General features: G+C 37.3%; 1 protein-coding gene across 5 annotated transcripts in view; it reads right to left on the bottom strand.

Annotated features, from left to right (window-relative positions):
- BAZ2B (bromodomain adjacent to zinc finger domain 2B) overlaps window positions 1-25,002 on the bottom strand; it is a 136,397-nt gene that overhangs the window by 92,509 nt on the left and 18,886 nt on the right. For 3 of the 5 annotated variants that reach the window (XM_065671152.1, XM_065671153.1, XM_065671154.1), the window contains one exon: window positions 5,705-5,747. The exons of the other annotated variants lie outside the window; for them this stretch is intronic. The gene's annotated coding sequence lies outside the window, so the exon portion shown is untranslated. The remainder of the gene's footprint in view (window positions 1-5,704; window positions 5,748-25,002) is intronic. 5 annotated transcript variants of the gene reach the window in all.

Here is a 25,002-nt window from a genome sequence, read left to right as displayed (position 1 = left end):
GGACGCTCCGATCCTGAGCTTGGAAGAAGCGGTCCTTGAATGCTAACCAACTATCTTGAGCCCCTTTACCGCCTAGTACACTTTCCCATGAGACTTCCCTTAGCAGTTGACTGAAGAGGCCAAAGTTGGCCCTTCGGAAATCCAGAACTGTGGCTTTGCTAGGTATTCTATTCCTCCCACACAGGATCCTAAACTCCACCATCTCATGGTCACTGCAGCCAAGGCTGCCATTGACCGTCACCACTTCGACCAAACCCTCCTTGTTGGCGAGTACTAAATCTAGCAGCGCTGCTCCCCTAGTTGGTACGTCCACCATTTGCATTAAGAAATTATCATCAATGCACTCGAGGAACCTCCTAGACTGTGAATGACTGGCTGTGTGAGTCTTCCAGCAAATATCGGGGTAGTTAAAGTAATCATATGTACTTTGACACATTTCTGAACTTTTAAACTTTTGAAGGAACTGTAAACAAAACCAACTTTTTTTTTTTGTGAAAATGGATCACTGCTATTGCAAAGATAGAATCAATTTGCCTTAACAATACAGTGATACTACCAAAAATTCAATTTATATCTGAGCTCCTCCAGTTGCCACCTGTACAGTAAAGCTTAACAAACCACTTAACTCTTCCTAAAAGATGCTAATCATGGACTGACAATACGTAATCAAAATCTGCTCTTTAACCCTTTCAATAAATAACCATTACTAAATCTGGTCTGCAGCAGCAGCACTGAAAGAGCTGGGAGTAACTTCTCCAGATGTTTTGTCAGTAGTGGCTGCTTTTTAGTTGTTTTTTCCGAATTGATTTCCTATTCTAAAATGCGATACATTAAACATAGTCTGTTATTTTAAAACAAAACTGCAATAAAAGTAGGTATTCCACAGAGAAATACACAGTTTATTATTTCCTCAAAACTTTCAGTCATTTTGTAATTTCAATCCCATAATTGCTGTATGTTGCATGTTAATTTGTTTTCATTGATAAATAATTCCAAACACATACAAGCATATAGAGCTACACATGCAATGACCGTATTTGCAGATAAATCAGAAACATGCAGCCATAAACTACCTTTATTTCAATTTTTAATGAGAGGATTTTCTCAAAATAACCAAGATGCAAAACTAAGAAAAAAGTGTAACTGCCTTCTGTCTTTTATTTACACTCTGTATAATTACTGTAAGCACATAAAACTTAAAATAGTATTATTTTTAGTCTCTTAGTCAATGTTAATTGTTGTTATTATACTGAAGGAAAGATATAATTAAATCTGCAGGTGTTAGACATGTATGAACAAAGTAAATTCTCACGTTCTTTGGGGGATGGGCTCTTTTGGAAGCTTTTAGGTTTTTTTCTGAGCTTGCTAAATGTACATCCACCTACACTGTCAAAAAAAATCAAACTGCTACTTTTCAAATATTATTACTATAAGAAATTAAGAGAACGATTTCATGATTCCATAGAATTACAAAATGGTTCAGTATGGAAGGGACATTAAAGATCATCTAACTCCCCCTGCCATGGGCAGGGACACCTTCCACTAGACCAGGTTGCTGAAAGACGCATCCAACTTGGCCTTGAACACTTCCCAGGGAGGGGGCAGCCACAGCTTCTCTGGGCAGCCTGTGACACTGTGTCACCATCCTCACAGGAAAGAATTTCTTCCTACTATCTAGCCTAAAGCTCCCCTCTGTCAGTTTAAAGTCATTCCCCTTGTCCTACCACTACAGGCCCTGGTAAAAAAAATATGTATCTCTCCCCCTTTCTTATGATCCTCCTTTATATATTGACAGGCCACAGTCAGGTCTTCCTGGAATCTTCCCTTCTCCAGGAGGAAACACGTGAATGTTCTCAGCCTTTCTTCACAGGAGAGGGATTACAGCCCTCTGAGCACTGCTGTGGACCCCTCTGGACCTGCTCATACAGGTCTGTATCTTTCGTGTACTGTAGGCCACACAAGGTTTGGGGGAAATATAAAAAGGTTCCTTTTCCATAACCAAATGCACCTTCACATTAAATCTCTGCATAATTAAAAAAGGCAAATTCAGCTATGTATCTAGATGCTAAACCTAACTTCTGACAAGAAGAATTTGCACAGTTATGGGAAAGGATCTAACTTAAACTGCCACAAAAGCATCAAACTTTTTTTTTTAAACCCAAATTCACCCAATATTTTCTTTCTTTTCCCCTTACCTCTCAGTACAGTGTGTTTCCTTAGCTGCCAGTACCCAGACTTCTTATTAAATTTCACTTACAGTTCAACAATCACATATTTTTGTGTAATTTCTTTTGTTCTGTGACATAGCGTCTGACAAGTGATAAAGCACATGGGTTAACAAAACAAAAACAAAACAAAAAAGAGAGATGAAGATTAACAAATATTGGCCTTATCTGCACATTTCTGCAAGTCTGCCACCTTCTTATTTAGTTTGCATTAGGCTACTATTTACACACACTTAAGTTTCATGTAAGGGAAGGGCTTCTCTTGGCAACTTGCTTGTGTATTTTAGAACCAGTAACTCAAAAATACAAATTCTTTCCTGGGTCTGACAGCAAAAACTCAAACATTTTTTTGTTGTTCACGCTCCTAGTCACCAATGCAAAGTATGCCAATGTATAACTTTCATTACAGTGAAAAGAAACTGGGTAGTTTTCAAGCCTGTCAAATCCTTACTTCTATTTTCTGTAGAAAGTGCTATTGACAAATCCTTTAACATCTTCCTATCCTTCGCTCAAGATTTCATTTTCTCCTCCATTCTCCCCCGACAAAAAATGGAAAACTTTGAGCGTAAATCACACCTACAAGATTCTTTTGCTAACCACAGCATTCACCAATTCCAGTATTCCCGTAATGGCAACATTTCTCACAAACATAACTTTTAGTCACAATTTTGGTCAAATTCTGAGGCAAGGCCTCTCTTCTGAACTTCACCTTAACTCTCCATATAGAAAATTTATAGAAAACATTATTTGCATAATTTTCAAGTACTGTATCAACATTCTACATATTTCTGTTTCCACAGGTAAGGTAGTACTCTTAGAACTCACCACCACCAGCTTTTGGAACAAACAAAAAGAGCTATCATTAGGAATGAAAAGAATTTTGTATTTTGGGAGTAGAAATTAGTATCCTCAAGAGCCTCTTATCCAAAATGGCATGATTTTAACAATAAGTCAGACCAAGAAAAAACCCCAACAACTCACAAAGTACAAGGAATTATTACTTGCTGGTTTTCCTAATCTTTTCAAGTTCTCCCTTAAGCAACCTATTTGTTACAACAGAATGCATACTGAAGTGCCATTTCTTTGTTTGGATGGAAGGGTTGTTATTGCTTCATAACAAAGAAAGTATATTCTGTAGGCTAAAGAATTGCCTGTACCCACAAAAATGTGGGAGATGACTATAGACACGTTATTTCTTCTTTTTCAGAGACTGGACAATTTTAATCCCTCACAAAAGCATTAAGTTACTTATAGTTGGCCATAAGCACACAAGCAGAATAAACTGGTACACTGAGTTAATGCAAACAGCCAACCTTAAAATAAGCTTGTTGAGAGAAAGAGATCTACACCTGGCTATTATTTCCCCTGCATGTTTCTTAAGGCCTACAGGAAAACTGATCAAAAAGCACAAATCTTTCTATAAATTCCTCCTGTTGCATATTTAAAGGGAGAAAAGTTATACACGGCAACTTGACCATTTACGGAGCATTCTCCTCATTCTACTGAGTAAGTCACTTTTTTGTTCAGCATTCATCCCGATTATTCCACAGAATGAGAGGTCAGCAGCAGCCAGCTGGCAGGTCTCATTCTGTAGTTGTAGTTCTAAGGAAAACTGCCCCTCAAAGTAGGATTTAAACAGAAAGTTAACAGGTTTAGATTTTTAAAGCCCAACATAGTGGTAATGTTTAAAACTAACTGGATACTATAGAGCCCCCTATCCCCAACAAAACCGGAAGCTTCTTCTAGGAAGTTTCCACATCTGTTGTCAGACATACAGGGTGAGAAGGTACCAGTCCCTCAGTTTCAATATGCCTCAGAAAATACACTACCTCATTAACACAGTAGCAACAGGGTTTAGCTTTTATGAAAAGGAAGCTTTTTCATTAAAACTGGCTCACCTTCCGGAAGCTGACAGTATACTACTTTAGTACAAAAGGTTTCACAATGTCTGATGCCTACAGTAAATGCTAAATCCTAAATACAGCCTAAATTTTTGTCTACTATTGCGAATTACTTAATGACCTTCCTAGTTCTGCCTTTTTTCTTTTAATTCAGATTGCTGCTCTTCACTTCGAAATAACAGGCTGTCCCACCTCCCACCCTTACCTGCTCTCATATCACTGCCTGCTAAGCCATGTGTTCACTAGAAAACTGTTCTTTTGACTTTTAATTCACTTGACCCCTCCTATTTAATAGGTCTGCTCTCTCCATATGAGCCTATTCATTCTCTGAATTCAGATGTTGGTGCTCTTACCATTCCTGTAAATACTGTATTAAATCACATGTGGTGGTTTAAATAGCTTCTATTTGCACTGTGCAGAAAGCATGCAACTATACACTTGAAGTACTTACAAAACCTGAGACTTTTAAGTTCAATCTTCAAAAATACTTTAATTAGCATGAAAAAAAATGATTGATTCAGCCTTTCTTCACCCCCACTATCAGTGCAAATTTTACCTTTACTGATTGTAGAGTTACCTCTAGGGTGAGGACATTAAGGTCCCTATGAAACATAAGACTCCAAGGTATCACACAGTATCCTGTCCCGGACCTAAACAAGGCTCTTGTTAATCAAAACATATCTCATTACTGTACATAAACTTACAATATATGATTACAAATTTAAGCATATTATTTGCTATCTTCAGGACAATATTATCGCACTTGTATAAAGAACCGATGGTTAATATGAGTAGCACCAATACTAATAAACTTGAAAAAACATTTCAAATCTGTTTCAGATCTTCCTCTTTTAATGTACCTGACAGACAGTAAGTACAATAAACGTCAAAAAGTGTGCCTGTAAGTTGCATCTGTGAGCTAAGCAATGCCAGTCAGGCTTTCTGTTTGAAATCCCTTATTTCAGTTTGCACTGTTAACTTTGTCCAAAGCAAAGTACTGGCGTAAGACATAAACACTTTTATTCTTTAATTATCCTGAAAAATACCAAGCAGATTAATGTGAATCCAGAACTCTTCATTTCCTAACAGTCTAGTAAACTCTATTAATACAGTAAGGTAATTCATGCTCATCACATAGCAAAATATCACATATTCTCTGACTATTCAAAATACCTTTCAAAGTTGCTAATACTGCTTTTGGAATCAAAACCCTTTGCACAATCTCTCGGTTCATTTTAAATATTTCCTAAACTGTATAACGTCAGGCATCAAACTACTAACAGTACACTGAAAATGTGCAACACATTAAAACTACATTTTCTAATATTCATATTTCAAGCCAACAAAGAAATCTAGAAATAATTACAATAATATTAATTGTTACAGACCTACTCAAGAGTTGCACATGCAGACTGATGAACCTAGAAGTCTTAGGACTGTGCTTAATGTCTTGCTGAAATCAGGACCTGGATGCAGAATTTAGCACTAAGTCATACAGCAGATAACATTTTCCTTTTCCCTATATGATTCATGCTTCTCGGAAAATTATCAGAATGCTTATTGCTATGGCTTACTTACTGTGATGAATGTGGTCAGTTCTGTGACATTGCTGTTTTGCAAGCTGCAAACACAAAACAAAGTAATGATCACTTGAGCCATCCTTTCATTAAGTAACTTTTACAAGGCAAAGACGCATCGAGCAGAACAGCAATACTTCTCAAAAAGAAACCCCACCAAACACAGCAGTGAAGTATTTCTACTGTAGTGAAAAAACTTTGTTTCCCACAGCCAGATATGAAGTTATTAAAACAAGAATAGTTTAAGCCAAATGTTACACAATCACATTCTTGTTTTCAACCAGCTGTTTAAATACACATACCCATTTTACCCTCACTAAATTATGAATTATATAGTACAATGTGTTCCCCTTTGATCTACACAATAAATCACAGGAATCTTTCTGCTAAAATGCAAAAAGAGTTCTGACCTCCCAGAAATCAATGCGAATTTTCGATTTTTATTATACAGAACCAAAGTTTCATTCCATTACACATGCTCTCTAGCATGAGTACTTCAAATTCTCCTCATGCCATGAGAACTCAGAAAGATCTCTATGTCAGTACAAAATCCACATGTATTTCACTGAAAATTTAAAGTTAAAAATAATTTTTGAACACTTGAGCGGACTGTCTTCTTCCAAGATCTTTTTTCCCTGAGGAGATCAAGTTTTTCTAAACACAGAGTTCATGTACACTGTGTAGGAAGAAAACCAGCATAACAGATGTAAGATGTGGAATACAACAATTTTCTTACTTGCTGTAGTAGTAGAAATCTGATAATGCTGGGATTTTCTAATTCAGTAAAGAGTCAGTGAAATTTCACGGTTTGATGTTTTAAAAATGTCTTTTGCAGCATTAAACATATATTTGCTATATAAAGTTTGTAGATGCTGTCTTCAGCTACACTGACAGATAATTTCAACTAAGCATAGCTGCCTACATACCAGAAAATGCCATGGCAGAACGGGAAGGTGGAGAGGGACTTACTGGTTTGTTTGAGGCTTTCAGTTTACACTGAACACTTTTTTCTTTTTTTTTTTTTTTTTAAGAAAGGCAAATGTGTAGAAGTATGGATGGGTTTACTCTGGAATTTTTTCCTACAATATCACAGTTATGGGAGCGTAAAGCTGGCTTATCTCACAGTGGAGCAGTGACGAAACTGCTTTCTTGACAAAAGCATACTAATAAACTCAAACAAAACTTCAGGCATCTACCTGAGCAAGAACTTACAGAGTTAGGTAAACTGAGTAACAATCCAAATCTCGGTAAGTAATTACAACAGCCATTGTTTTTTAAATTAAAACCTGTAAACATGTGGGCATTAACACCAACAATTGTTTGTTTGTTATGGTCACTACTGTCACACTAGACTCCCAGGCCTACCAGGGAAAGTCATTTTTTCTCCCTTGCCAAAGGGCAGCCAGGAAAAAAATCGTTCCTCAAAATGGTCAGGGGCATCATCATCAACCTATACAGGAAAGGAATCACCTGGTTTCCCCAAGGAGAAATCAAAACATTACTGTTTACCTTCTCTATCTTAGTGCCACGCTTTGACAATACTGAAAGAAACCCCCAACCTGCTAGACCAGAAACAAGAAAGAAAATCGAAGGAAGGAGATGCGACACAGAAACTAGCCATTTAAAAAGTGGGAGCAAAGATTTTGAGAGGAAAAGCTTAAGAAAGTATGTATTTTTCTACTCTCTCAACAACCATTGTGCTGGCTGACTAGAACCCTGAACTGTCCTTCAGGAAGCAGAAGACAAAGTCCCATTTCTTCTTCTAATTTGGAAACATGGTATTTCCTGTACTAGCTGAAAGCTCAAATACTTGCTGCCTGTAATAATTTCACATACACATTCTACTCGTAGCCTCATTTATAGCTGTGCCACTGCTAAATTTTGGTTTTGGTATCAGTCTTGAAGTCACTGAATAGCCCACCAAAACCTGAACCTTGGGACAAACATTTACAGGTCTGGTAGAGCTGACGATAGTAAAAACAGCTCTTGAAGTTCCAGCTTGCCACTTGGCAAGGAATGATAACCAGCTACCTACCTTACCACCTGCCAGGCAGAACACACTGCACAGTCACAGCTTCCTCAGCCCTGAATACTGTCCAATGAGAAGAATAGCTTCTCTATAGAAAAACCCAGATCCCTGAGGGCCCAGCCACACTGGAAAATAGCCTATTTCTTTCCCAAGAGTAACAACACTTCCAAAAGAGAAGAAAAGACTGGGAGGAGACCTTGAATAGTAGATTCAGCCTGATGCTCTCTGACAATCGTGTTTCACCATGCTGCTGACTACTCTATTCTTCATCTGCTCTGACTGAATGCAAGTTTTGTAAACCAAGGAGTTAGGAAAGAGGGAGAGAGAGGTGATTTTTTCATCTATTCTCTATCATTAGTACGCGAAAAGGGTCACCACTTGGAAAACCATATAAATACTTGCTGGAAACACACACACAAAAAGAAGTAAATAAAAGTTTCCACAATAAACTGGAATAGGTACTTAAGAAACTGTAATACAAAAGACTGCATAGCTGCAGGTAAAAACAGGCAACACTTAAAAACAGGCTTTACTATGGCTCCTATCCTTCAAGGTCCGCATATGTTAAGAATTATTCCCAAAGCAAAAAATTTCAATGTTAGCTCCAGACAGTACAAAGTGATTTTGCTTATGCACATGGCTACCTCACAGCTTCATATTGCACAAATTACTTCAGATAGTAATACAAAATGTTTCAACAAATTACATTCGTATTTTCTTAGCTTTCTGCAACTGAAAACCTACTAAAATCAGTCTTTAATCTCAAATGGTGCAATGAACATTTCAGTCCACCTTCAAAACTCATAGAAGACCTCAAGATCTGCTGCCTCTAAATTTTCAGCCTTCTATACTCTGACACTCATGTTAGTAGAGGTCACATTCTATGTCCATTCCTACCCCGAGTACTTGAGTGCTTACATGAGCTAAAAGGCAAACACCTTTCTGTAGGCAGTTGAGGCATGAAGTTGACAGCACCTGAGGGAAGGGGTAGGGGAGAGCATTGTCAAATCTAAGCTTGGAATTGGTGACAGAACATGAAATCAGAGTTTGAGACAGATAAGCAGAGTGTCAGGAAATGTCTAGGAGATGCCAGGATGAAAAATCAGGAGAGGAAGGCATCAGAAAACACACAATCGTGCAATACCAACAGTAGGTGCTAGGGTATGCGAACTGGGTAATTTCTTAATCCCTTTCTTGAAATTCAGAAATACAAGAGTAGAGCCTTCCATTAAAATATCATATAGTATTATATAAAAAACCCAACATGAACATACAAGTATCATCTACTTTTGTTAGGCTAAATAAAAAGCCTGCATTCAGCAGGAAAACTTTAGCACTACATTCAAAATTACAGGCAATAAAACTAGCACTGAATTAATCTAATGCAGCAGTCAAATATTATTCTCCTAAACAGTGTCAACTGCACATAGTGAAGATTTCAGTGAAGGTTTAAATTCAAGAATTTTATAGATTAGGAAAGTAAATCTGGCTGGATATATACACACAAACTTAAATACTACCTTTTGATAAGCCAAAACTAGGTGGGCAATTTTGTATCACACAGAATTAACTGGAAAAGTTCTGTGTATCTAACACTCTCCAAGAGAAAAAAAAAAAGTGCATCTTGATGCAACTTCTGTAAACCTGACTAAATAAATCCAGTTTTTAAGAACAAAAGCAGAGTTGTCTATTATATTTATGCAAGAACAAATCTAACTTCCCATTTCTTACTCAAGTAAACAAATGCACGTACAACGCAACAGGTACAAAACGCATCACACGCTGTTCTGGTTTCTTCTCACATACGTTGTACATGTTTACAATATACAAACTACCAAGTTAATCAAAGACCACTTTCCATTCTTTATTAATAATGGATATTTAATGCATGGTCTTAGATTGCTGAGGTTGTTCTCTTCCCAAAGACCAAAGATTTAATTTTACAGAGTTTTATTCACTTACTACAGAAAGCTACCTCAATACATTAGGAATACTCACCACAGTCAGTAAATGTCCAAGACATCTAAAATAGGCACAGCAACTAATTTTTCTTTTGAAAGGGAGAAGAAACTTGTATGTTGAAGAAATCTCTCTCACCACTCCCCCTCCTCCCTGCCACCAAAGAAATGTTAAAATTTTGTGTTGGAATAGTTTGGAATTTGCCTCATTAATTTTTCTTAAATACAATGGCACTTTATATAGACATAGCTAACCTCCACTTTATCCTCAGAATAACTCTATACTTCTTTTTTTAAAACAAGATGGGTGCCATTCAAGCCTTCCAATCCCAAGATTCAACAGTGTCATTTAGGCTGTATGTTTTGTATTTCTATCACAAGATTAAACCAATGTGATGTAGAATGCATTCATTACTTTGAAACTCTTCTTTCTGGTTTTAAACATACTGTTCATTCAAAAATGGTTAAAGTATTCTCTTAAACACACCATCATGAAAGCACAAAGAATGGCTGAAGTTGTGTCATCTAGTGTCAATTATCACTTCCCGTTCAGGTTCCGTGCTACTTCTCAATCTACCTTTATTACCTTAGCAAATCTCAGCCACACACTCCCCATTCCAATAATGGAATTTCACCTTCCTGTAACACATTAACAAAAAAAAAAATGTACCTTCTCTCCCTTCCCAGCAGCTGCAGAAAATAAACTCTTGCAACTCTAATAATTATTTTATTTTAAACAGAGGAGCCTTACATTTGCCATCATCTGTACGTTCCACCTGTCTGCCAGATACACCCATAACACACTCAATTAGCTTGACTTTAAAAATTATCTGAAGGTTACATGTGAAGCAGAATTTGTGTCTTCCCCTTTTTCCAGCACCATGTATTTGGTGCTCCCAAGAGACTCAAATGATGATTATCAGTGGTTGCAAACCCATTATTTCACACTTGATCTTGGAAATTTGTAAATAATAAACCTGCTTTGCTTGAAAGAAATGACTCTTTACTCCAAGTAAATGCAGTTGTGCATTTCTTCCTAAATGGAAGTAGCACTCAAGAGCAAGATAATTTTCTGGTTAACAAACTAACACCTAATTGGACATTTGCATATTATAAGCAAACACATGAGGAAGTGGTGAAGAAAAGGTAGAGGACCTTAGTATAACAAAGAGCATTAAATAAGACAACGTAAGAAATACTCATAGCATGGGGCACCGTGAAACCCTCAAAGTCTGTGCCCTATAAGTTTAAACTGGGCTACCAGAAACCAAATGTTCAGGCTGCTTTGTATAAAATTTAATTGTAGCGAGACTTCTAACTCATAAAATCAATGGTAAAAAGAAACAGATCTACCACAGCACTTGATAGATTCTTGAGAGGCAAAAGACTCTCCTGGTAAATAGGATATATGCACACTACTATCCCACTGTGATTGCATAACAGGTTTTCAGCCCAGGTTAAGCTAAACTAAACAACACAGCTATTTTCTTACGCACACAACACAGTGCAGCTCATTTTCAAGTATTTACTGCTTTTCCCTTCAGTCCATGAGCAGCTTCATACTACTGCCTCTACACTGTTAGCTACAACGTAAGTTAACCAGTCCAAAGCTGGTTCAGGATTCTGTGTGATCTATTTCCATTGCGAAAGTGTTAGCCCCCAGAGATCTGTACAAGTTTCCAGGAAAGAGACAGTACATCTTCCGAAATTATTCCCTTGCCCATTTATAGTTTTTAAGTGACAGTAATCCAGTTTAAAATACTAATTTTCTCCTTCTCATCCCATTGCTTCTGGCTGCAACTCCTTCTAAATAAACCGTCTATTCTGACACTATCAAAACCTGTCTCAAGGTACTTCTGAAACGCTCGGGATTTCAGCAATACTGCTCCTGAACAGCCTGTTGTAACAGAGTTTGAGATGTGCTGCAGTAAAGCAACCTGCAGTCTACTGACACACACAGGCATCTTCCAACAGATCAATTCACCTCACTGAGCTGAACAAGCAGTACAAGACAATGTAAAACAGGGTAAGGATGCAGCCACGGCAGTGGGACTGCTCCTCGCAGCAGCACCTCAGCACAAGTAAGACCAAGTAAGGCACGACAGAAAATTGTACCAACTACATGGAAGCAGTACTGACTATAAACTGCTTTTTCTAATAAAAGTGTAAAACAAGAATTTTGATCATCACAACCAGAATGGATTAGATGGTGCAAACAAAGGTAAGTATTCAGGTGGAAGTAACAGCACATCCTTTCAATAGCTGTGGGGCTTCAGTACCTTACAGTTGCCTAGTGCACATTTCTACCATTCACTTTACAACTTACCGACAGACCCAACTGGATCACCAACATAGATGAACTAACAACTAAAAGGCACACATATCATGGCAAATGTGATTCTGATTGTGAGTTCCTCTAGAGTCCACCCTCATGTTTGCTTTACTCAAAATTTAATTTGCATTAACTATGTGAGGGTTTGTACTACAGGTATAAAATTTACATGTAAAAACGATTTTTAGAAGCAAGCTCAAGGACTAATCCAGATTTCTATGCTTACTGAAAGTTTTTTAGAAGTGCAAAAGGAAAAAAAAACAAACAAAAGAAGAACAAATAAAAAGACATTATCTACAAAAAGATTCAACTTTATAGGGCAAAACTAGAGAAAACATGACTACACCAAGACACTGTGAGATTTCAAAAATCATACTATTTCCTGCAGATACGTATATACAAAGACTAAAGCCTTCAAATTTTAAAACTAAAACCAAAGGAAGCATCTGCTTTTACAATACGTTCCTTACGCATTTCAGTATTTTTCTTCTCCCTGATTAGAAGCACACAGACTAACTTTAGTCTGGCATACAAAGTAGAGAGTAAAGAGGTGCTTTAGGTATTACAAACACTGTACTAAGTGGAAAACTAAGCTAGAACTCAACCTCAAAGATGATTTGACATGAACTTCAAGAAGTTACACAACATAAACTTCTCCATCCATAAAAAAGACCAAAGAACACTGTTTTCACACTACATATTCTATTCCTTGACAGAACTGCACATGCACACAAAACACAGAAACCTCCAGACTACCATTAAATTGTGCAAAAACATTAAGTCCCTGCAAGTAGTTTCTTTTCACTTTCAGTACTCAGATATTCCAGTAATAAAGCCCAACAGAAAAGAATTTTATTGGGTTTAAATTTTTTACATTTTTTTTAGAACTAATTATTATGAACCGTAAAACAAATTATCCTTAAACGCAAACAAAATCCTAATGCAATTTGGAACTAAAAAGCCAGAAACAGCGGACATTCCACACTCAACGGACGCAGGTGGAAGCTGAGTATTTAGAAGAACAGAAAACAGAGTGCCTGGAAGAGGCGACTGTAAGCTTATGTTTGTATTTCCCACTATTAACGCAGCACAGGCAAAGTGGTGAGTTGCACTGCATTATACAGGCACAGGGGTGTCATGGTCGCTTCTCAGTTGGAGAACAGGACAGCTAACGTGGACACAAAAGACTGTATTATTTTTATTTTCAGATTACACTATTAATTATGCAATGCTAAGGTAACCTTATCTTTTCTTCCTGCATTATTTCCTTATTGTGTACAAAGTAAAAGGAAGTTTCCTGTACTTAGTATTAGCATATAAATGGAGCTAATGGAGCTATTTGAGGTTTGACTTAAGTGGGAAGACAGGGCGGGGTGAATTCCCACCTTTGTTACTGTTATCATTTTGCAAGATGTTTTTTTAAGCAAGACTAGAATAACTGGTTTACATTCTCGCAATGGCATCTTCTCAATTAAATCAAAACTTCGAATCTGAAAGCACTGCAGAATGCAGCAAAAACTGCACCATTTTCATAAAGCTATGAGGCAAGACGATTTCTTTCTTGACTGCAATTTGCTTCTTTCTCCAACGCAAACATGCTACAAAAGATACGCCTGTCTTTCAAAAAAACAACTTGGTGCCCTTTTTAATTATATTGCAAACAAAGGTTGAAAGAACATGAGTCTTCAAGTTATATTCTTCCTGGTTTTCATTAGTAATTCAGGACTTGTCTGTTCTGGAAGTTTACTGAGATGGGAGAGCTAACAAAGTCATGGCATTATAAAAGACTGAAAAAGTGAGATTACGGAACTTTGCCCAACTGTTTCATACTTCTGTTAACATTTATAACTAGTAGTTCTCAAAAACCTGATAGAAAGAACATTTGAGAAATTGGGGGCACCAGTTCCCTAAAACTTACATAAATATTTGAAAAATCTGATGCAACTTTCTCTCTGAAAGACAAGATACACCATTACTGATACTTTCAGAGGTTTTAGCAGAAAAGTCATTGAAGACTAACACATGACAATCTGCTTCTTGGAAAACCATTCAACCAGAATAGCTGAACAGAATAGTCCTGGCCCTAAAATACACAGCTTAGGAAAGTAAGGGGCTTACGTTCTTTGAGAAATTGATGTGTGGAGAACAAATTAAAAATACGGATTTAGAACAAAAAAACCCCAAAACAGTCTCTGCTGTGACAATACAGTTCACAGTAAAAGCTTTGTGTAAATACGTGATGCACTTTCAGAAAAAATTTGATCTGCCAAAGGAAAATTATCACTTACGATTTTGGAAACTCGTAGCTGCCCAAGAGTTTAGTATTTCAGCAGCATATTTCAGCAATGTGCGTATTACTGCTAGTAAAGACTGGGCATCATTCAGTATGCGTAATATTTAAGTACCAGTAATCAAATGCTTTCCTCCCATGAGTTAAGGTTCTAGGTTTAATTTCTTCTACATAGTTGGGTTCTGCCTGCTTGCAGTTCTTCCCCCATACCCCAAGAACAATACACCATTGGAATAACCTCTACAGGGAAGCAGTGGCCTTCCCAGCATTGAGCAATTTCAAGATTCCACTGGACAGAGGGCTGGGCCATCTAGTCTAGGTCATGCTTTGCCAGGAAAGGTTGGACCAGATGATCCTTGAGGTTCCTTCCAACCTGGTGTTCTATAAACCAGTGTACTAATACTAAAAAATGCGCACAACTGGAAAAGACTTCCCAGATCAAATCTCCTTCCTTCCCATCCCACATCATACAATCCTTCTCATAATGTCACGTTAAAATTTGGCTTCCTTCTCCCATCTTTACACTCCTCAGGTTTCCAGCAAAAACAAAACAAACCAAAACATGCTCTTTATCAGTTTAATCCCATTCATTTGAATCCCACAGTTTTGTATTCTTTATGCTGATTTTCTTGGAGTTTGTGGCCCTATAGGGCAACAGTATGTAAGCTCTCAGTTTTTCATTTTATTAAGCTAATCTAGTCCAAGTTCTTTCAGACCCTTTTGTAAGTCCTCAAATTACCCTCAGGATCCTAGTTATTCTCACCTATCTTAGTTTCAAGTTCCTTGAACATGAGTAATCCTTCTGGAACAAAACAGAAATACACTGTATTTCAGATGAGGCCTTAGCTGGAGATTCCCAATGCAACAATGATGTAAGAGAATCATTAAAGCCACTACACAAAATGCCTCCCACCCAGAGATGCCACATTCAACCCAGTGAATCACTGACTATTGGGCAACACAGATAGAGCAGTCACCTGTATCAGTCACTCGTCTGCTGCCATGCACAGCTGTTTACTGGTTAAGCTCTTTACAGCTCTTGCTGTACCTTCTAAACAGGAACAACGCAACTGGAGGAGGGGGGTGTACAAAAAAACAAAACAAAACCCCAGAAAACCCAAAACCCAACACATTAACCTGTGCTGAATATTATCGAGCTCCATTGTGTCTCTTACTTTTAGCTTGAGACCAAAAATCTAAATTAATTTTGTTTCTTCCACTCATTTGCAACTGTACATTCCTCCCTCTATGAAGTATTTGAAAGGAGAAAACCAAATGTAACTTGTCTTCCCTCAAAATATCCTGTTTTCTCACACTATTACTTTATATCATTGCTGAAATAGCCATTTTTCACCTACATTTAACAAAATTCTAGAGGTGGCAGGAAACTGAGACATTTAACATCTTAACTTTGTAAGAACAGAAGGAAGGTAAGTAATGTTAATTCTGTTCTATTGTACTAAGAAATCATCTTTCGAGCAGCAGAAAATGGGAGTTATCCATTTTTATGACAACTGTCCTAAATTCAGGAGTTTTTATTTTGAGTATGCCATCACCACTTCATGAAAGCACAAGCCACACAAACCTTTAATCAGCTGCCGTATCTGCTTTCTTCAGGGGGCAGACAATACCTCTCTGTTGTAGAGGAAATACAGGAGTTAGTCAGATACTAGAATACTGCATATAGGAACTATGAGATGGCCCCAAAACGCAAGACTGAGGCTCCTAGCCCACAGCTCCTCTGTATTCTTCTATTCAAGTAATTTGATCTATGCACCTTGAGACTTCTCTTGTATTCAGTTCTCTAGGTATAGGGATCCACTTCACAGAATCACAGAATAGTTTAGGTTGGAAAGACCTCGAAGGCTGAGTCCCATGATAAGCCTTACACTGCTAAGCCCACCACTAAACAATGTTCCTAAAGGCCACACCTACATGCCTTTTAAATACCCCCAGGAATGGCGACTCCACCACTTCCCTGGGCAGCCTATTCCAGTGCTTGACATCCCTTTTGGTGAACAGTTTTCCTAATACCCAGTCTAAACTTCCCATGGTGCAAGGATGCCTGGTCATGATATCCTTCCCCCAAATCTTCATTAATTTAAATTTGCTTTTTTGACCATTTTCAAATAGTTTTAAAAATACTACTATTCTTATACTAGATCACACATAATCTGATTTCCAAACGCTGAAAATCTCATACACACTGTATGAACAACAAAGTGTACGCTCCTTCACGCTTATTTCTCCTTCAGTACAACAGGCCACAAAAGCTTAACTACTTATCTGAGGCTTTATTTTTAGTTCAGTAGTAGTAAAAAAGAATCCTACTTCAAGTCATTTTTTGTTTTGTTTTGGTTTTTTTTCATGTGAAACATGCCAGTTTTGTAACATTTTCCTCTCACCGAAATCAAACTCAAGCTAAAAAGTGAAAGACTTCAGAACGCTGAGGCAGGGTTTTTCATTCACAGCGCGGACCATTTCATGCAGCTTGACAAGGTGAGCTTCCTAGACTCAGCTACTAAGTTAAAAAAAAATCCTTTGGAAGAAACAAAAGCTACACAGGTCGCCAAAGCTCTGTCAGCACATCAAACACTTGCGCCATGAACCTTTCTACATCAAGACCTTTCACTGTTATGATGGATGAAAGCAGTGATGTCAGCAGTGACAAGAACGTCTACATCATGATTAGGTATTTTGATCAAGATTCAAGACTTGTGAAAAAACAATCTTTTGGCAAAGCTTGACTAAAAGGGCTGAAAGGTTTTTGCATCACTTAATTAGTTTTCATCGACTCCCACGTTCTCAGACACGACAGAATTTTTCTCTGACTCAGCATTTCCAGAGATCAGCAAGCACATTTATGACTAAAAAGCACTGGCCATTCTACATAGCCTCCCCTGTGTGTCACTTCTGTACATCTGATGAACAAGAATGATGTCAAGAACATTCTCTAACAAGTGGGGACATGTTGATTAACAACTTTATCATACCAATATAAACTGAGGAAAGGAACACTGTCAGTAAAAATACAATACTGTTCCTCCTTCTGCCATCATCATCAGTGGGAGACGAAAGAAAAATGTAACATTACTAAGCTTTCGTTCCAGTGAAGGCAGCACCATTTAATCCCTTAACACCCATTGCGAGCTGAACAAGAGAAAGTCTGAATATTACTGCATTGAATCTCCATCTTCATCCTCTGTTTAGACTGACCATTACCTTGAGACTATATATTTCTCTGTATGTTGTAACCTCTAGCAAAGGAGGGAGCAGCAAGATGTGACTTCAGCATTCTCATTGCTGCTCCTGTCTGCCAAAAATACACAGTAACTGTCTCAAATATTGCCCTATCTGCCAGAAACCCCAGTCACAAATGAAACTCCACTGCATTTTGCATGACGTGGGGAAACATGCACAGTATGAAACACAGACAAAACATGGCTGAGAAAAAGAGACAGAAAATAAGGATTAAAAAGCCAATCAGGGGAAGAAAGTAAGAAAAACACAAACCTATGAAAAAGGGGAAAAGGTTGTGGGGGGTTTTTTAATTTTTTTTTTTTTTTTTTTTTAGAAAAATCACCTAGTTCCACTCCCCTGCCACAGGCAGGGACACCTTCCACCAGACCAGGCTGTTCAAAGCCTCATCCAACCTGGCCTTGAACACTGCCAGGGATGGCGCAGCCACAGCTTCTCTGGGCACCCTGTGCCAGTGCCTCACCACCCTCACAGAGAAGAGCTTCTTCCTAGTAACTAATCTAAACCTACCCTACCAGCCACCTGCCATTTAGAACCTGAGATATCACAGGAGAAAAAGAACACCCATAATGTGTGACACTGAAGAGTTAATTTAGACCCAATGCAGAAGTAGCATTTTAGATGCAGAAGCACAGGTACTTTTTACCGTTACTTGTAACCATTCTCTTGATGTGCAACACATTAAAAAAAAAAAATTTACAGATTAAAATACCCAAGAAATCACATGACCTGAAGCAGGTAGGACATAACATGTTTTCATAAAACAAGTCACAAGCAGAAATTTAGGAGGGGGAAGGGAATAAATCCTGTGCAGTATACTTGAAAGCTTATTTGGCAGAGGACTACTGAAGAACCCAAGAACAAAAACACTTCCAGGAAAAACATCTTATATAATGCTAAGATTATATTATTTACTACGTATCAATATGTATATTTTATAGATACATCACCAAAGAAAAAGAACAGATTTAACAGTAACAGCATTATAAAAATTGTAATTCTAATTCACTCCTGCCCTATTATAGGCTCTTGTACTGGCATCTGTCATAAAAAACAGATCAGAGTAATACTCATTTTACGCCTTTAGTAATACCACATCCCCTCTTCTGCATTTCACAATGCATGTTCCTCAATTCTGTCCTTGAGAATGATACAGTCTGCTGCTTTTAGGCTACTAGAGACGCAGCACATATTCAAATCTGAGTTATATAGCCTTGTATTGCAAGATGCCATTAAAAAATACCTAGTAAAGTAAGGCAAGTAGCAGTAATACATAAGAAAAATGTATCACGGTATGAAGAAGCTGTGATAACAACAAACACCATTTCTGGTTCAAATACTGCATCTTCCTTCCCGTTTAATTGTGTTTCATAAAATATATTTTAATTCAAAATCTTGTAGTAAACTTCACTGGTTCACATCACTCCACTACATTTAGATTGGAACACTGTTCTTATTAAGCACAGTGAAAATTACAAGATAATGGATCACAAAGTATGTTTCCTAGTTATATGTATAGTGAAGGCAGCATTACTTTTCTAAGTAACCAACAAAAGATGTAAAAATTAAGTTATTATGGACAGGGGTTTTTTTGGTTGGGCTTTTTTTCCAAGTATTTGTTTAATTTCTTAAGTTTACTGCCTTACCAAAAAAAGGCACTGAAGTTGGAAAGCTAACTTTAGCACAGCAAAGAACATGGGGAAACACAGATTTTTCTAATTTTCAATATCACAGTATGTTTACATGTTACCCTTAATGTCTTCATGTTTGCAGAAGTGGGGAGGGACTACTAAAAGGTCAACTTGTAACTGTAAAAAACTTAAGCTAGTGAACATACTTTAACAAATTAAAGCAGTTACTTTAAAGTAACTTATTACACTCTGGGAGCAATAAAAGTTCAATTGATCAATGTGCAAATGATTATATCAAAGGCAATACAAAAGCCCACATCATAGAAGAACAATTGTACTACGGACACTTCAATTTTTTTATCCCTCAACTGTCAAGACACATTACATGAGCCATATGACAGGCATACATAGTTGATTTATCATTATCACACCAGAAGTACAGGTATAAAAATGCTGACAATCCACTGGTTGGATGAAGACTGTTCCACAGAGTTTCCTAAACACAGAACCACAGAAAGTATCATTTCCCTGAAGCTGACACTACCACACAAAACTCTGGAATAGAGAAGTTTCGTTGCTCCCTGCTAGCATGCAAAATAAAGGCACTGAGAAAGCCACAAAGCAGATATAAGACTTCTGTCAGATGACGGAGTCTCACACACTGCAGAAGCATTGAGAGATATGCCAGAACTATATTCCCAGTAAGAGGAAAATATTTTCTCTCAAAGAGAAGGTAAGTACTGTTTTAATTTATGCCCATAGTGTCATTTATACCATAGCTCTGTAATGCCTGGTTAAGGAAAAAAAGCAGATACAAGCGATTTACATGTAGTGGGACTTAGCAATTATTGTATTATAAGCTTAGTAGCAATTTCTTCAGTTCTGCCTTTGATGGATTACTTCATATATTTAAACTGCACATTCTCCCTTACCCAAAACCTGAGATGAGAGGGAGAAGGGCTGATTTTTTTTATTAAAATTAGCTCTTTTGTTTTCCCCTGAAAACAGATAATTAATTCTGTTCAACTTTACCCGTGCCTAAACTAAATACACAACTTTCTTGTCTGTAGCTCCATTCTGTCAACCTGCAACATTTTTATTATTCTGAGAGAAAGCACAAAGAGAACAAAAAGAAAGGTTAACCTATAATGCTCAGGTTCCACTGTACTCACTCACACAGTTTATCACAAAGTTCTAAGATCACCTGTATTGTGATCTCTCATACCACAATCTAGCAACAGGGCAAGAAAAGCATTTTGTAATTTCCACAAATGTCAGGTTTTTATGGCACACTTTTATGAAGTCCTCAATTCACAGAACATTGTGCTTTAACTGTCAGAAGAGTATAAACTAAGAAATAACAGAACAACAAAGTTATTTTTTTAAAGATCACATTGGGTAGACTGTACTTAAAATCCTCAGGCATCTCATACCAACGAAACTTAAAGACATCTGAATTTTAGAAAACATTACTTCAAGACTGGGGGTCTCACAATGGGGGGCTCAGAACCCGACACAGAACTCTACACTTCTGACAAATTCACCTCTATCCTTCAGCATGGATTTAACTGTATTTCAAACAGTGAAATAGGATAAAGAATTATGGTAACAGCTTATGAATTATAATTCTTATAGGAGAAAGAATGATGATAGCAGCTAGTTCAAGGATACAATACAGATGTTTCTCCATACTACTGGAAAACATAGTTCTATTATATTAATGAAAGACTTGACAGTGTTGTAGTACCACAACAACTGACTACAAGACTACAAGACATCACTGGAAGTTCAAGCATAATGCAAGCTGGCAATTTAACCTCTTACTAGTTAGAAGAAAATTGAGAATTAGGTAGGAGTGATGGATGGTGATGCCAGGAGTTTTGTCTATACTGCCCCTTCTTTCCTATGAGCCAAGTCTTGCTGCAGTGATGATGTAGATCTTGGCCATATATAAGGAAAACAATACAAGAAAAAAAATTTAAATTAAAATTAAAAAAATATATGCACAGAAAATAAGTCTAAAGAAAGTTAACTAGTGGTAGTCATAATTTTTTTACTTCAAACCATTCATATATATTAAATTCATTCTCCTAGCAATCAGCCTAGTACAACAGCTTCTGATGATGATAGTTAAGTGAACGGTAGCATGACTTACAGCAAGCATGAAGATTTTTTCTATAGCTACCTATTGAAAATAACTATAACTTTGTGTTTCAGATTGTTTGCCTTCTGCTTCCCTTCTCTTTCTGGGCAAAAATAAGCTTGTGAGTTTTCAGGTTCAGGGTAAGAACATAGTTTTGTCTTGGGTTTCTGCTAAGATGAAGGTTGACAAGATAACTTATGAACCTGTAGCAGAAAGTTCTCTGCCCGATGATTGAAAGAGAAAATACCACAAAGAAAGGGCACTAAAACCCGGGTGGAAGGGACCACTGCAAATCACTATGGGGCAAGAGGCCATAAGCTAGCTGAAGTCTGAATTACAGCAAGTGTTTCTTGCTACTAGAATATCCTTGTCATTTCATTTCTTAAGGACTGGAGCTTGAGCTAAAGAATGAAACTTCCACCACTTCTTAGCACTAATTTAACTCTGCTACTAATCAAGTCCAAAGAACATCTAACCAGAGTATCAGTAGCTAAGAGAGCTAAAAAAAGCTAAGCTTTTTTAAACATTGCTTGAATTATCAATGAATATCTGAACACCTTGTGAGGGGGAAAACACAAACAAAAAACCAACACTAAAGCAAATTAGTGTTAATCCATTCTGGAATACTTTCACTAACAAAGTACTGCTTATTTAAAAGAAAAGATGGTAAAGATATACATTTGTTGTAAACTTAACATACTTGCTTTCAGTTTGCAATTTACCGACCCCTGATAACCTGACCCCTGACTGCTTCTTGATGGCCCATTAAAAGTAACAAGGAAAGCAAGCTACAGGGAAGTTGAAAATTAATCAATCCAGAGGCCACACTCTTTAAAAGATGTGATTTCTGTGCAACACAGCCCATTAAAGAAAAAAAAAGGAACTTAAATGTATTGTTAAAAAAAAAAAAAAAAAAAGTTCTCCAAGTCCCATGAAAATTGTCTTAAAGTTTTGCTGTTCAAAATCAGTTAAATTTATACTGGTCTAATGGCACCTAACTTGCTAGCTGAGTAAAAGAAACATATTGAAACCTGTTTTTCAGCAATGACATGACAACTTCTTTTCTAACATGAGCAGAAGTTAATTACTGCCACATGCACAAACCAGTGTGATTTATGTAACAATAAAGCAGTCATTTGTGCAGGCTTTTTAATATCTGACAAACAAGTCTGACTCTTGGTAGTCTGGTTTACAGTATGGAAGTGAATCAGTGACCTAATGCATCACTGAGATCCAAGCCACAATACTTTAAAAAAAAAGGGGGGGAGGGGGGGGCGGAAAACCCTTCACTCACATTAAAAAATAGCTATGCCTATACTTTTTGAAACCCTATAGTTTTCATCTACATTTGACTAAATAAAATGGCAAGTCCTGCTATTATTGATGAAACTGCAATCAGTCCTCCATAAGCTAACCATCCACACAATCCCTTTCACAGAAAACCGCTAAGCACAAGGACTTCGGTTCTGAAAAATCCCCCACTAAAAGGAAAGCTCTGGAACACCGTCTCTTATGTGCACGTACTTCATAAGGACAAGGTTTTGTTTCATACTTCAATGCAAATTTTCGTTCTCTCCTGTAACAGTGGAATGAAAAGATAACAAATTAGCATGTCACACATTAGCATATCTGCACCCTCAGTAAGAAATACCTATGTGGGCACATGGGAATGATTCAAAGGTATTTTCACCAACAGAAGTAACTGGACTGCTTATTGTTCATAGTTACATACGTAAACATTGTTCTATTCTTGTTACTTAAAAGCGACCAACATTTTCTAATTGAAATTATACTAAATTTATTCTGAAAACATAATTTTGATCCAAAAATTAAACCTTAGTATCTGGAATCCACATTCAGTTCATTATACCGACAACACATGTCAGAAGGTACCACACAAAAGCTTTTTACTACAGGTTTCCTTACGTTCATGCTACTTTTGAGATGGCAGAAAAAAATTCTCTTGTAAGCAGCATTATGATGGTCTTTTTATTTTCCTACTGCCATAAACCAGATCCTGCCCAGGAAATACAAACCCACCTAAAAAACCCACTTCCCACTTGGCAATGACAGTGACAACAGTGGAGATACACTTGCGGGACAGTGTGCACACACACTGAGGCGCCTGAGAACTGCCTGGGGCAGAGGTGAGGTAATGCTAATACTGCCTACCATTTCCTCAGCTGGAGGCTCTAAACTGTCCATCTTCTTCAATACTGTAATTGATTTTCACAAAATGCAGAAGTTTATCTTTGAATGTCTAGCCTAGTCTCAATTATGGCTGAAAAATAATGGCAAACAAAAGTTACTGCATGGAATGGACAGGCACACGGACAAACAGGTGAACAGACATGGTGTGGTCATAAAATTACACATGTTGACAACAGGTACTTTAAAGGAAGGAGCCACAAAGGACCCTCCTTCATAATTAGCAGTAACCAGAAGCATTATAGAAGCAGTTGAGTTTTATCAGAAATTACTTGTTCCATTTCATAAACAGCATTTGAGTTCAATCTCTGTTTATAATAGTGTGCAAATATAAGTCAACCTGCAACTCCAAGACTAACGAAGCTCTGTGTCCATGACAATAACTATTTTAGGTTTCTCAAAAATCAACATTATGTAGAATCAGTATTCAGAAGTGTGTTTTGATTTTTAACTAATGCCATTCCATGCATCACGGGCAGCTTTTTAATTGGGATGGTACCACATTATTAAGAACCAAAATGTGAATAGCATACATGCACCCAAGCCAAACTTTTAAGTGCAAAGCTTATTAGCTTTAGTACTACCCTATTCAAAACACTATCGTATTTACTGGATGTACAGCCACATATACTGCACTTTCCTTCTTTCTCTAACAATTGTGTCTATAAAAGCTAGTTGCATTTAAAACGCTTAACCAAAAATGCTCAAACTTGGAACGTGCCTAAAATTTTTTACAGCCTACATTCTTCTGACTGTGGCTCAGCTTAAGTAGGCTAAAACATTTGTCATAATAAAGAAAATATCAGCCAGTGATCTGACAAATAATCTGATAAATGGTTTTTAATGAGAGAAGTGTAAGTATTATGTTTTGAAGACAAAAAAAAAATACCTTTAGTAATTAAAATAGCATTTGTGTTACTACTGAATCATGGAAAGAGCCCAGTCACTGACCAATTTTAGGCTGAAATTCTGCCAAACAATTTTACATTCTTAGCTCCTTTAAGTGTCACAGGTCAATGCCTGTTCATGAACAACGGCATGCACTTTAATCTTCAGAATTAAGATGCACTGGCTTAATCTAACTGCATCTGAGTTATGATAGGTGCCCTACACCTAATAGTAAACTTGTGCAGTGGAGTCACCCGAGATCTATATATACCGCTTGAGTTTTCTTCTAGCAGATGCACACCTCAATTCAAGGAATATAAATGACAACTAAAAAAGCACCTTTAAGAGTCACAGAATTATTTAGGTTGGAAAAGACCCTTAAGATCACAGAGTTGAACCATTAACCCAGCACTGCCACATCCACACTAAACCATGCTCCTGAGCACATGTACATGTCCTTTAAATCCCTCCAGGGATGGCGATTCCACAACTGCCCTCAGCAGCCTGCTCCACTGCTCGGCAACCATTTTGGGGGAGACACTTTTCCTAATATCCCATCTAA

The sequence above is a fragment of the Lathamus discolor genome, chromosome 3, assembly GCF_037157495.1.
Source record: "Lathamus discolor isolate bLatDis1 chromosome 3, bLatDis1.hap1, whole genome shotgun sequence".
In the NCBI taxonomy this organism is placed as follows: Eukaryota; Metazoa; Chordata; class Aves; order Psittaciformes; family Psittacidae; genus Lathamus; species Lathamus discolor.
Note: the sequence above shows the minus strand (reverse complement) of the source record. Positions and strands in the feature narration are given on the sequence as shown.